The following is a 14,041-nucleotide window of genomic DNA, read 5'->3' as shown; positions in this document are numbered from 1 at the left end:
CCTAGAAAGATAACTTTTCTGGTTTTATAATATTCGTGAGTCTAAATCTGGCACATGTTCACCATAAATTTCTATTTAACTCATGAACGTGAGTGAAAAACATATGAACATGTGAGAAAATGGATAGCAACGCAACATTTAGTCATAAGCCACCATTTATTGACTGAAGGAGAATCTTAGCCTTCTAATTAACGTAGTTTAAAGGTCTCATGCAAACCTACAGCAGGACAGCACTGATGCATGGAATGAGAGTGTAGCCAACACGTAGCATAGGTCCAAACAAATATCTGGGATCAAAATGCACTACCCTACTTATTGCTTTTCTTTACAACTAATTTGAATTATCTACCTTCTCCCATCCCTGGGGGGAGGATAGGTGATATAGTGGTAACCCTGCTAGCATTTTTGGCAACCCAGTGAGCACAGAATGACATTCTGCTATATTAAGTGTGAAGGCTTTGCAATTGGGAGTGTGGTTTACTAAGGACATTTGTGACACTGTGGATTCTGTGTGGAGCATCAACTTGGTCCCCAAGATACTGTAAAATTAATACTTTTTTTTTCACAAAGACACCTGGACACCAAAACTAATTTGCGTGAGCATGCCATTTCTTATTCTGCTATGAGATTTTTGCCCTTGCTATAAATAGCATCACAAATGAATGTCAGTTTAATAGTCCAAAAAAACTGGGGGGTGCACTTATCGAATGTGTTCTTTTAGGTTTCAAAACATGAGAAAGTGACAACATAATTACATCTTGCTTTACCCGTAGTGTAAATATAATTTCTTCAGTACCTCTACTTTATATGTAAATCCCTTAGTAATCACTGATAGATCATCACAAAACAGATATAAAATAATTTATAATTATTATAAAGAAGAAGTTAAGAAAATGACTTTAGAAATGAAAAGGGTTATATGAAAAGGAACTAAAGCATTTTATAAAGTAAATCATGGGCTATATTATCATGGCAAAGAATGCTTCAAAAGATAGTTTGAGATTAAGACATATTTTGCTTTCTAACTATGATTTTCTCTTTCAAAAATGTCTATGATTGCTTGTCCAACTCTCTTAACTTTCCTAATATATCATAAAGAGTTAGTATAACTAATATATCATGAAAGATATTTTCAAGAATTTTGCCCATTAACTCTGTCTTGACTCAGTTATTACACAAGGAGTATTATCTGTTTATTGCTATTAATAATTTCTAAGCATTAATAACAAAAGCTGCTCAGTGACTCAAAACATAAAGTCCTAAATGTAAGTTGAATTCTCTCAATTTTAACTGAAAACTTGCCAGTATGCTAGAAGTACAAGTAATATTTTCAAATCAGTTTAATAGCTGATTCTCATATACACTTACTTGTGAAGCTCTTCAAATGATTTTATAGTGTAGCCAGGTTTTGAAAGCCACCAAGATACATTTCTCAAAATATGCTTTTATTAATAATGCCTTCTTAGGCACCTGTGGGCTCAGTTGGTTAAGCCTCTGCCTTAGGCTCAGGTCATGTGGGATCAAGCCCACATCAGGCTTCTTGCTCAGCAGGGAGCCTGCTTCTCCCTCTCCCTCTGCCTGCCACTCCCCCTGCTTGTGCTCTCTCTGTCAAATAAATCAATAAAATCTTTAAGAAGACCAAACTGCTTTCTTGTCTCAGAGGTTTGAAAACTCATATATTATTTAGAAAGTCAATTCAATCAGATAAAGATGGTTTTGATGAAATCAGCTGTCACTTCCCTTAAAACAAATTATATCCCTTAAATTCTGGCTACTGGTTTGACTGAACTCTAAATGGTTTTGGATAAATAGTATTGTCTAGTGATCAGGTAAACATCAAATATGCAAATATTCTTTTTCTTCATGGTATCTGAAAAAAACAAAGTCGTCTTGTGGTCAGTGAGTGGGCAAAGATGTCAGAAAGGAAAGACTGTACAATTCATTTTTTTTCTGTACTCATTCCTCCTTTTAGTGTTCCAGTCTACCTAACACCCCACATCGCCACTGACCCACATTTTCAATCACTTCTCGTGGCATGTACGCACTCTTAACCATGACCTCATTGATGACTCAAGAACTTCTTATTGGTTCTTATTCTTAGTATAAATTACAGAATCTCTCTGGGGCATAGCTGTATCACTGCAAAAGATACAGACCTGGAAAAGAAAAGAAAAATGACATTATATGCTGTTTTTCTGAAATTTTCAGACTTGATTTCTTTTACCTTCAATTTGCTATTTGTTCAATAATGGATTTCAAAAACCTATTCCTGCTTTATTACTTTAAATGAATTTAACTTGCTTCTTTTTGCAACCAACGTACTGTAGTGGGATTCTGCTATCCTCTTCTCAAAATGGCAATATTTACTTAGCCAACCAGTATTCAACCAATGATTTAGATCACACTTACATTTCAACACAAGCCTTCAGTGACCTAACAAAAATATCATTAAAGTCTATGAGGATTACTGATAGTTTGACATGAATACTTGAGGTCTGAGATATTCCTTGGAAGGGAAAATTGGGGGTAATCCTCAGATGGCATCCTGTACCCACTTCATTAGCGCATAGTATATAATAGGACTATATCTACTTTAATCTTTGAATTAGTTGCTTGAACTACCATATCCCCCACTCCTGTAAACTTAAGTACGTTCTCATGCATGAGGAACTGGTTCAGCTTGTTCATATATCATCATTCTGAAGTTGCACTTGAAAGATAAGTCGTCTGAATTAAAAATATCTATGTATCCTGTGCACTCAAGAAGTATTTGTGTTTGTGTCTCTGCTGTCCTTGTCATCATCTGCTGCTTGGTGATCCATTTTCCGCTGCTGAGTTTCTGTGAGGAAGGATATCCCTCTCCCTCTGTGTTAGACTTGGCTGAAGATTGGTAATGCAAGGTTTACCAAGGTTTACAGCTCACTACCTTACACATTCAGGCTTAGTTTTTATTCCTGAGGAATACTGCCTATTCCAGGTTTTCCAGGATTAGGGAGGTTAGTGTCCCTGTCAGTTTTTCTTTGGGTGATTCTTATTGTCTTTTCTTGCCAACGGACTTTAGATAAACCTCAAGACAGAAATGGATATGTTCTCCATTCCTTTCCTCCCAAAAGGCAAATGGTCCCAAAACTGGTTCTGCAGTTGCTTGGGGGTTTTTTGGTTAGTTTTTTACTTTCTTCCTAGTGATTAGTTCTGCTTCTCAGTGAGAAGCAGGAGGCAGAGTTATTCTCTTCCCCTAGAGCAAATGCTCACTACATAAATGAAGATAGAATTCCATGCCCTAGCTTCTTCTTGAATCTCCAATATGGGGTGGTGGGGGTGGGCGGTGGAGCTTAAAGTGAGTATTATATTATCTGGTGAGGTGAGGGATTATGTAGAGTCCATAAATGTCTCCAGACATCCAAGACATCCAGTCTCCTTTCTCTATTGACACACAGGGATGTGAGCAGTTACCTAATTGGATTATTTATATAAGTAGTGTATGATAAAGCAAATTTAATGCCTCGGTGGTATATTGTGTACCATCTACCAAGCTGTCCTTGGGGGGATCAGAGTTGCTGTGCAAACTGCTGTTGTATACTTTAATTCACTTTTCTGGCTCCTTCTCTTCTCTGTAGAATCCATTTCTTACCTGAGTTCTCACTGTATAGCTTAACTGCAGTCGGAATCCAAAATTGACTGCAGTTGATATAGGGGAATAAAGGCTTTCAAGATGAATTTACACTCTGTAGCAATTACTTATCAGCACTCCCTCCCTCCCACAGGTCTCCAGAGCTCTTCTTAAAGGATATTTTAATCAGCCACTGTTCTTCAACACGATACCAGAGAAAAAGGGATCAGCCCTCCCAGACAGGAGGGGAGCCCACGTTCTCCCCAGTGAGCATAGGTGTTCACGATTCTGTCTGTGTAGGCATTAAGCACGATCTCTGTCTCCTAATGAAAAACTCCCACTTCATGAAGTCCCTCTTAAATAAAATCTTCCTTGCCATCTTTAAGAAACAGCTGAATAATTTTTGTTTAAAAGTTTCCTAAAACCCAACAGCAATAGAATAAACAAAATTTTTAAAAAGTGCAATGCTTACTGTAGTTGTGAAGTGTTTAAAAAAAGCAATGAAAGTGAATTGAGGAACTTACAGAGCAAGGCAAAACGTCCTCTTATAAGGGATGATCAGAGAGGAACAAACTAAGCAGTTGAGAAGTATATGAATTCAGGGAGAAACAAGTAGAATGAAGCAGTTTTTGAGAAAGAACCAGGATTCCCTGATGCAATAGTTTATACAGGGAATTGATTTTCCGAGAGCACCCATAGCTTCACTGGGGGAAGAGAGAAGGACCTAAGGGTCAGACAGAAAATGCTGGACTATCAGCAACTCCAGATCAGAAAAAAATGACAAGAATTCTATATTCCTAACTTGTATATTGCTCCTTTATCTTTCTGAAGTGAGTAAAAATGTGCCTTGTACCAAATCAATAGTAATAAAACAGTATACAGAAAAAAAAAAGCCTGTCTTCTACTCTCTCCAACCACTCATTTTCCCTTATTGGAATAACTACTGTTGCCAGATTCTAAAAGTCCTTCTAGAGATAGTATATATATTTCAGGAATATTTATATTTTCCTCTACAGTAATAGCAACTATGTATTCTGTTCTGTACCTTGGTTTTATACCTAACAGTATATTTTGGTGATCTTTCCACCAGTGCATATGTAGTGCTGCTGCCTCATTATTTTTAATGAGCTGTATAGATTTATAGAATTGATGTAACTTAATTTACTTTACAAATCACCTAGGGATATAATTTTATACTTATGCCATATACCTATAGGATAAAATCCTAGGAGTGAAATTTCTGAGAATGTGTTGATAGATATTGCCGAGTTATATTTCATACAAGTCTTTGTAGATTCATTTATAATTTAACAAATATTTACTCCTCTTCCCAAGTCCTTGTGGTCCAGACTGTGGCTTGCTTCAACTAATGGGATGTGATCAGAAGTTACAATGTGTCATTTCTAGGCTGAGGTCCACATATATGGCACAATTCTTTTGCATTCTTTTAATCTGCTGAAGGAAAACTGTTTCTCTATTCACAACACTTCTGCCACCAATCTCTAGGTTTTCCCTACCAAGAAACTCTCCAGTTCTCTGTAGATACCACCTGGGTGTCCTAATAATTTAATTCAATTATGGCACTAACTACCCAGACCCCACAGGTAAAGAGCTCAGTCTGAAAAGGCTTTCCCCCACTTCAGATACCAATCACAAATAGTGGGTTTCCAGGTTATCCATACTTCTGTTCAACTTGGCTAAAAATCAGAGGTTCCCACAAACCCCTCCTCGAGTTGGATAATTTGCTGTAATGGCTCATAGAACTAAGGGAATCACTTTATTTACATTTAGCAACATATTATAAAAGATATTATAAAGGATGCAAACGAACAGCCAGACGGAGAGGTATATAGCTTGAAAACCAGAGGGCCTGAGCAAAGGAGCTTCTGTTTCTATGGAGTTGAAGCAAGCTACCCTCTTGGGTGAAGCTGAACATCTTTATGTATTTGTTTTTTAATTGGGCTAGATTATTTTTCCAGCTTTATTGAGCTATAATTGACAAAAATCAGGCATATATTTAAGGTATACAACATAATGTTTTGATATATGTATACATTGTAAAATGATTACCAAAAGAGTTAACTCATTCATCACCTCACATAGTTACTTGTGTGTGGTTTTTTTTTGGGGGGGGGTGTTTGAGAACACTTAAGAGTTATGTTCTTAGTAAATATCAAGTTTACATTAGTAACTACAATCACCATGCTATACGTTAGATCGCAGAACATATGCATCTTATATTTGTAAGTTTGTACCCTTTAACCAACATCTCCCATTTTCCCCCACCTCCCAGCACCTGGCAACCGCCTTTCTACCTTCTTGTTCTACGAGTTTACTTATGTTTTCTAGATTTACTCAGGCCCAAACTTAAATGTAGCATTTTCATCAAATAATGGACTAAGGTTGTCCTGTCCAACTTCATAACTCTGGATTTGATAATGCAGCTTGTGATGGACACCTCAAGGCACTTAGGCCTTTCATGTTACCTAACCAATGATTTTAAGTACTTCTCTAAAATTCACTTTGTACAGCTTCAAAAATCTGAAGAGGCCAAATCAGACCTGTACCTTTGCATAGTGGAAAAAGGTGGCAAAATACAAACAATTTGTCTTTTACCTTAGAAGAACTGTCTCAGTGACTAAATTACTGGACCCTAAAACTTTACTGATGTGGCAGATCCTTGAATCTTTATGAGCTGAAGCCCTATATTCTGGCACATATATTTTTATCGTTGGCATCTAGAGTAACTGTCTCTTTTTTCTCATCAGCTTCAACTAATATGCTGTCATCAATGTCGTGAACTAGTACAATGTGTGTGGAACATTAAAGTAATGGACATCCCAGTGGACAGTATAATGACAGAGAAGAAGAGCATATATCCTTGAGGTCGGGTAGGAACTGAGCGTTGTTATCTCTATGTAAAAGCAAAATGCTTCTGATTTTCCCTATTGATGGAGATCAAGAAGAAAACATTTGCCAGATCAATGACCACATACCAAGTGCCAGAGGCTTTAATTATCTGCTCAAATAAAAATATAAACACCTAACATGGCAGCTGAAATTGGGGCTACCAACAGTTTAAATTTATGATTGTCAATCTTCATCGACCATTATCGATCTCGTTTTTGGAAGGACTATAAAGGTTAATTACATAATGATATGAAAACCCCCGGCCTTTCTTCCCAGAAGGCATTCTTGTTTCTGATTTACTATCTTGGCAGGGCAGGATAGTTTCCAGTAGTTTCTGGGGCTTCCACTTGGCATTTCAAATAATGTCTTTCTCTAGTCAGGAAACCAATATGATTATTTTGCCAGCTGCTGAGTACATCAATTCCAAATACACATTACAAGACTGGGATAATAATCACAAAATATATCCATGGGAACTTTTAGTAAATGTTACAAGGCAGATATGCTGAACGCTTTATTTCAAACTTACTCCCATAAACTCTTCTTTTAATTGGTGTTTTGGTTTCCCAGGTATCAATGTTAGATCAAACAGACCTATAAATAGCCACAGGTCTTCTAGGGGAAGGAATTTTATTGTATCTATTTTCAGAAGTGTTATAGGGTCCTTGCTCATGGTTTCCAGGTTTCTTTTTCAATCAATAGGCTCTGGATTTGTGAATTTCATTTGAATTGACCCGGGAAAGGACCACAATTTTCCATTGTAGCAGCTTTCATAGTCTTCTGCTCAACAGTTCTTGAGTTTTTATTACCCAATAACACCCTAGCACCCTTGCCAGTGGACCATCTTTCTTAACCTCAGGAACATCATATTAGTTAATACCAAAGATCCTAATGGTTTAGTCTTCCTAATTGTCCTTCTGACCTTGCTTCTCACTGAAGTAATTGCATCCACTTTGCCTCTGATATTTAAATACTGTAATTTGGTCTCTACCATTCTCTAATTCCATCATTCTGCTGATACTAGGTATCCCAGTTCCATAAGAACAAATCCTACCATTAACTTCAGCCTGAAGGACAACCACCACAAATTTCTCTAATAATCTGGTACCAGTGCTTTTCTATGTGCCTTAGTGACACAGGTGTCCTTTGGGCTCTCTAGGATAACTCAGTAAGGAGGTAGGTTTTCAGGCCTTACAATGTCGGTCTATTCTAATATTCCTACCTCTCGCCTTCTGCCCCTTTCTCAATACTATGTCAAAAATATCCTGTCATTTCTCCAAGGTTCAGTAACCTTCAAGGTTCAGCCATCATCTTGTCTGAGCTTCAAGGAGCCATCACAACAGACTCTGTCCACATGGTCTTGCCAGAACACTGAACGTCAAGCAGTAGATGAACTGCCCATGTAAACAAATTCTTGCCATTGAGTCTTATGTTCTGTCCCCCATTTCAATATCTTGAAGATCTATTCCAATATCTGTTCCACTGGTTCCAGAATGTATTAACTAAGTCTTGCAATTTCTTTGGCATTAAGCCATTCATTCTGGAGCAGGGATTGCACTAACCTGTTCAGGCATGCAGAGACCTGACTGATTATCACTCTGGAGGTGTGAGACTTGGCAGGGAAGATCCAGAATAAGATAAGCGTTATCTTGCAAGTCACCTGCCACCAAGAATAAAGAGATTTCTCTTTGCAAAAGAAGGAGGCAGTTTCTGTCAACTCAGTTCAGGGAGATCTAGGGTTCACCTGTTTTCCTGCTAGGGTCTCTTAGAAATAACTGAGATTGGGCAAACACTCTCCTTTGCATTTCACCACTCTTGCAACTGTATCTTGGGCCAAACTTTACCTCTGGGACTACTGAAACTTGGTATTTCCTCAAAAGCTATGGTAGATGCCTTCTGGCTTTTACAGGATGACTTAAGAGTTGGCTGCCCTTCACTTGTCATTTTCCTTTTGCAACATTTCCAAAACATTTAAAATAAGCCAAAAACTCCCTAATTTAAAAAATTACTATTAAACCTATACCATATAAGCTCCATAGACATTGCAAATTCCAATATTGGTCTTATATCTTACCCTGAGCCCAATAAACCACTTATTTTAAATACCACTAAATTACTGTGTATATTTTAGTTGATTTATGTGTTCCCCACTATGATTCATTGATTTGTTGGCTCACTTATGTGATAGGCCCCCAGTGTTTTAGTTGTCCAATAGTATAAGCCTTCTCATTCGTCTGCTTTTTCAGAATGTTAGCTATTGTTGTTTATTTTCAGTCACATAAACTATAGAATCAGCCTATCTCGTTCTAGAATACTCTTTTGACACTTTTCTTGGTAGTTTTTAGATGTGGTCAACGTTAAACCAGTAAACATCAGGTAAGATTACCATCCCTGAGCAGTTACCATTCAAATAGTTGAAGACCTTATGAGATACACACATCCCATTGGTTATATTTTATTGGTTCTGTTTCTCTGGTGAACTCTAATACAAGGGGAATAGTAATAATATAGCCAAAACTGACAGAACTTTTACCAACTAGTGGGTCCTTAAAACTAGACTTATCATTGATATTATTTTATAATGTACAAAATATCAAATCACTGTGATATTTACCTGAAACTAACAGGATATTATATCTCAATTATAATTCAATAAAAAGAAAATTATTGAGGACTCCACACTAAAACCTGCACACAGATTACAGCTTTGTTCATAACTGCCAAAACTTGGAAGCAGGTAAGATGCCTTTTAGTAGGTGAATTATGAATAAAGTATTGCTCATCCAGATATTTTTCCAAGGAAGACATCCAGATGCCAACAGACACATGAAAGGATGCTCAACATCACTTATCAGTGGGGAAATACAAGTCAAAACTACAATGAGATATCATCTCATACCTGTCAGAATGGCTAAAATTAACAACATAGGAAACAACAGCTGTTGGTGAGGATGCAGAGAAAGGAGAACCCTCTTACATCGTTGGTGGGAATGCAAACTGGTGCAGCTACTCTGGAAAACCATATGGAGGTTCCTCAAAAAGTTAAAAATAGAACTACCCTATAATCCAGAAATTGCACTACTAGGTATTTGCCCACCAAATACAAAATGCTTCCATGTTCATCAGGGATATTGGCCTATAGTTCTCTTTTTCATTAGAGCTTTTATCTGGTTTTGGTATCAGGGTAATGCTGGCCTCACAGAATGAAGCTGGAAGTTTTCCTTCCTTTTCTATTTTTTGGGATACTTTGAGAATAGTTATTAACTCTTCATTAAATGTTTGGTAGAATTCGCCTGTGAAGCCACCTGGACTTTTGTTTGATGAGAGGTGGGTTTTTTTTGTTTTTTGGTTTTTTTTGTTTTAAATTACTCCTTGAGTTTCTTCGTTGGTTATCAATCTGTTCAAGTTTTCTATTTCTTCCTACTTTGGTTTTGGTAATGCATGTTTCTAGGAATTTATCTATTTCTTCTAGGTTGTCCAATTTGCTGGCATACAGTTTTTCACTACATTCTCTTACAATTGTTTGTATTTCTGTGGTGTTGGTGTTATTTCCCCTCTCTCATTTGTGATTTTGTTTATTGGGTCCTTTCTCTCTTTCTCTCTTTCTTTTTTTTTTATAAGTCTAACTAAAGGTTTATCAATTTTATTAATCTTTTCAAAGAAGCCAGTTGCTGGTTTTATCGATCTATTCTGTTTTCTTTGGCTCTACATCATTTATTTCCACTCTAATCTTTATTATTTGCTTCTTTCCGCTGGCATCAGGCTTCATCTGTTGTTCTTTTCCAGCTCCTTTAGGTGTAAGGTTAGGCTGTTGATTTGAGGTTTTTCTTGTTTCTTAAGGTAAGCCTGTATTGCTGTAAGCTTCCCTCTATTGGACTGCTTTTGCTGCATCCCAAAGATTTTGGACCATTGTGTTTTCATTTTCATCTGTTTCCATGTATTTTTATTTCTTCTTTGATTTCCTGGATGGCCCATTCATTGTTTAGTAGCATGCTGTTTATCCTCTATGTATCTGTGGTCTTTACAGTCTGTTTTGTCTTGTGGTTGACTTCAAGTTCCACAGCGTTGTGGTCAGAAAAGCTGCATGTGTGATTTCAGTCTTTTTGTATTTGCTGAAGCCTGTTTTGTGACCTATTGTGATTTATTTTGGAGGATGTTCTGTGCACACTTGAAAAGAATGTGTATTATGCTGGTTGAGGATGAAGTGTTCTGAATATAGCTGTTAAGTCCACCTAGTCCAGTGTGTCATTCAAAGCCATTGTTTTCTTGTTTATTTTCTGTTTGGATGATCTGCCCATTGATGTAAGTGGAGTGTTAAAGTCCCTACTATTATTGTATTAGCAATGAGTTCCTTTATGTTTGTTATTAATTATTTTATGTATTTGAGTGCTCCCATGTTGGGTGCATAAATACTTAAAATTTTTATATCTTCTTAGTGGATTGTCCCCTTTATGATTATATAACACCCCTCTTTGTCTCTTTTCAGTCTTTTTTAAGTCTAGTTTGTTAGGGTACCTGGGTGGCTCAGTTGGTTAAGAATTTGACTCTTGATTTTGGCTCAGGTCATGATCTCAGGTTTGTGAGATTGATCCCCATGTGGGGCTCCATGCTCAGCGGGGAGTCTGTTTGTCCCTCTCCCTGCCTCTCCCCATCTCAAATAAATAAATAAATAAAATCTTAAAAAAAACATTAAAAAATATTGCCTAGTTTTTCTGATATAAGTATTGCTACCCTGGCTTTCTTTTGACATCTATTTTCATGATAAATGTTTTTCCTATGCCTCGCTTTCAATATGCAGGTGACTTAAGGTTTAAAATGAGTCTCTTGTGGGCAGCATATAGTTGGGTCTTGTTTTTTTATACATCTGACACCCTATGTCCTTTGATTGGAATGTGTAGTCCACTTATATTCAAAGTAATTATTTCTTAAAAGATTTGTTTATTTTTGAGAAAGAGAGAGGGAGGGGCAGAAGAAAGGGAGAGGGAGAGGATCTCAAGCAGGACCCCCTGTCCCACCACTAAGTGCAGAGACCTATGCGGGGCTCAGTCTCATGACCCTGAGATCATGACCTGTGCTGAAACCAAGACTCAGTCAACCAACTGAGCCACCCAGGTGGCCCTCAAATTAATTATTGATAGAGATGTATTTATTGCCATTTTATTACTTGTTTTGTTATTAGTTTCTGGAGATTTTCTCTGATCCTTTCTTGTCTTTATCATCTTAGTTCTCTCCTTTGCACTCAAAGAGTCCCCTTTAATATTTCGGGACTGGTTTAGTGGTCACAGATTCCTTTAGTTTTTGTCTGGGAAACTCTTTATCTCCCCTTTTATTCTGAACGATGGCCTTGCTGGATAGAGTATTTTTGGATGCAGATTTTTCCCATTCAGCCTTTGAATATATCAGGCCACTCCCTTCTGGTTTGTCAAGTTTCTGTTGAAAAAATCTCCTGCTAGGGGTGCCTGGGTGGTGCAGTCGTTAAGCATCTGCCTTTGGCTCGGGGCATGATCCCTGCATTCTGGGATGGAGCCCCACATCAGGCACCTCCACTAGGAGCCTGCTTCTTCCTCTCCCACTCCCCCTGCTTGTGTTCCCTCTCTCTCTGACTGTCTCTCTGTGTCAAATAAATAAATAAAATCTTAAAGAAGAAAGAAGAAAGAAAGAAAGAAAGAAAGAAAGAAAGAAAGAAAGAAAGAAAGAAAGAAAAGAAAAAATCTCCTGCTAGCCCTGTGGGTTTTCCTTTGTAAGCTAATGACTTCTTTTGTCTTGCTACTTTTAAGATTTTTTCTTTATCACTATATTTTGCAAATTTAATTATGATATGTCTTGGTGTTGGTATGCTTTTGTTGATTTTGATGGGAGTTCTTTGCCTCCTGAATCTGGATGTCTGTTTCCTTCCCCAGATTAGAGAAGTTTTCAACTATTACTTCTTCAAATAAATTTTTCTGCCCCCTTTTCTCTCTCTTCTTCTGCAACTCCTATAATAAAAATATTATTACAGTTGATGGCGTCACTGAGTTCCCTAAGTCTATTTTTGTTTTATATAATTCTTTGTCTCTTTTGTTCAGCTACATTGCTTTCTATTACTTTGTCTTCTAAGTCATTAATTCATTCCCCTGCTTCTTCTATGCTGCTGTTCGAGGTATGGAGTGTGTATCAACTCTGTTTCTAATCTCATTTATTGTGGTCTTCATCTCAATCAATTCCTTTTTTTCCCCTAAGATTTTATTTATTTGTCAGAAAGAGAGAGAGAGAGAGAGAAAGCATGAGCAGAGGGAGCAGCAGGCTCCCCGCTGAGCAAGGAGCTCAATCTGGGACTTGATCCCAGTACCATCATGACCTGAGCTGAAGGCAGATGCTTAACTGACTGAACCACCCAGACATCCCAACTGATTTTTTAAAACTCATTTATCTCTGTGGTAAGGGTCTCACTGATGTTTTCTATTCTTTTCTCAAGCCCAGTGAATATCCTTATGATCACTGCTTTAAATTCTCCATCAGGCATGTTACTTATATCTGTTTCACTTAGATCTCTGGCTGTGACCTTACCTTTTTCTTTCATTTGTGATAAATTCCTCCATCTTCACATTTTATCTAACTCTCTGCCTTCTTCGGTGTGTTAGAAAAGCCAGTATGTCTCCTGCTCCTGAAAGTAATGGCCTTATGAAGAAAAAGTCATGTAGTGCCCAGGGCCTGCCACTTCAGGGAGTGTCTCTGGTGTGTGCTGCATGCACTCTGCTGTTGTGTTCTGGCTGCTCTATCTTTCAGGTCAGTCATCTGCAGAGGCCTCCTTGCCGGCTGTGGGCAGTGTTTGGCCCCTGGTCTGAATGTGGTGATTTTAACTAGATGTGCTCTGGTCTGTTTGCAAAATGAGACTTGTCACCACCTCCACCAGAACTGAGGCCTCACCAAACTCTCATAGGGAGATGTGATGTGGGCAGGGGTTTGTGCTGGTCTTCTCGGTTAGGAGCCTACCATGAAGAGACTGAGGCAAGCTGGCTGAGAGGAGCAGCTCCACCAGAACACAGTGGGGTGGGGCTCAGCATAAGCTAGTTAGGTAGTCAGTGTCAGTGCTGCTTTGCTTCCTGCAGGTGGCTCTATGTTTATGCTGGGGGGTACAGAAGGGAAATGGTACTGGCCAACTCCTTTGCTCCCATAGAGGTATCTATTTGGGATGCTCCAAAAGGAGTGAATAATCTCTCCCCATTGTGCCACAGGCATTCTTCAGATTGCTGTTTCCATCCTATCTGCCCCTGGGTTGTTAGCCCACCTCGTCTCCAGGAGCAGTGCAGTGCCCTCAGGGCTCTACTAGCCAAGCCCACTGATCTTTAAAACTCCAGGCTTTGATGGAACATAAGAACTGGGAGGATCGGTGGGGGAAGGGGGGGATGGGGGGGGGTAATCAGAGGGGGGAATGAAACATGAGAGACTATGGACTATGGGAAACAAACTGGGGACTTCAGAGGGGAGGGGGTGGGGGAAGGGGATAGCCTGGTGATGGGTAGTAAGGAGTGCACGTATTGC

At 38.3% G+C, this 14,041-nt stretch overlaps 1 long non-coding RNA gene across 1 annotated transcript in view; it reads right to left on the bottom strand.

The window, feature by feature from the left end:
* Positions 1-923: 923 nt before the first annotated feature.
* Positions 924-14,041, bottom strand: part of LOC109490332 — a 107,541-nt gene continuing 94,423 nt past the window's right edge. Inside the window, exon 3 of the long non-coding RNA XR_004620832.1 lies at positions 924-2,156. This is a non-coding gene — a long non-coding RNA (uncharacterized LOC109490332). The remainder of the gene's footprint in view (positions 2,157-14,041) is intronic.

This window comes from Ailuropoda melanoleuca, chromosome 15 (genome assembly GCF_002007445.2).
Source record: "Ailuropoda melanoleuca isolate Jingjing chromosome 15, ASM200744v2, whole genome shotgun sequence".
NCBI lineage: Eukaryota > Metazoa > Chordata > Mammalia > Carnivora > Ursidae > Ailuropoda > Ailuropoda melanoleuca.
The sequence above is the reverse complement of the archived record's forward strand: the minus strand, read 5'-3'. Positions and strand labels throughout refer to the sequence as shown.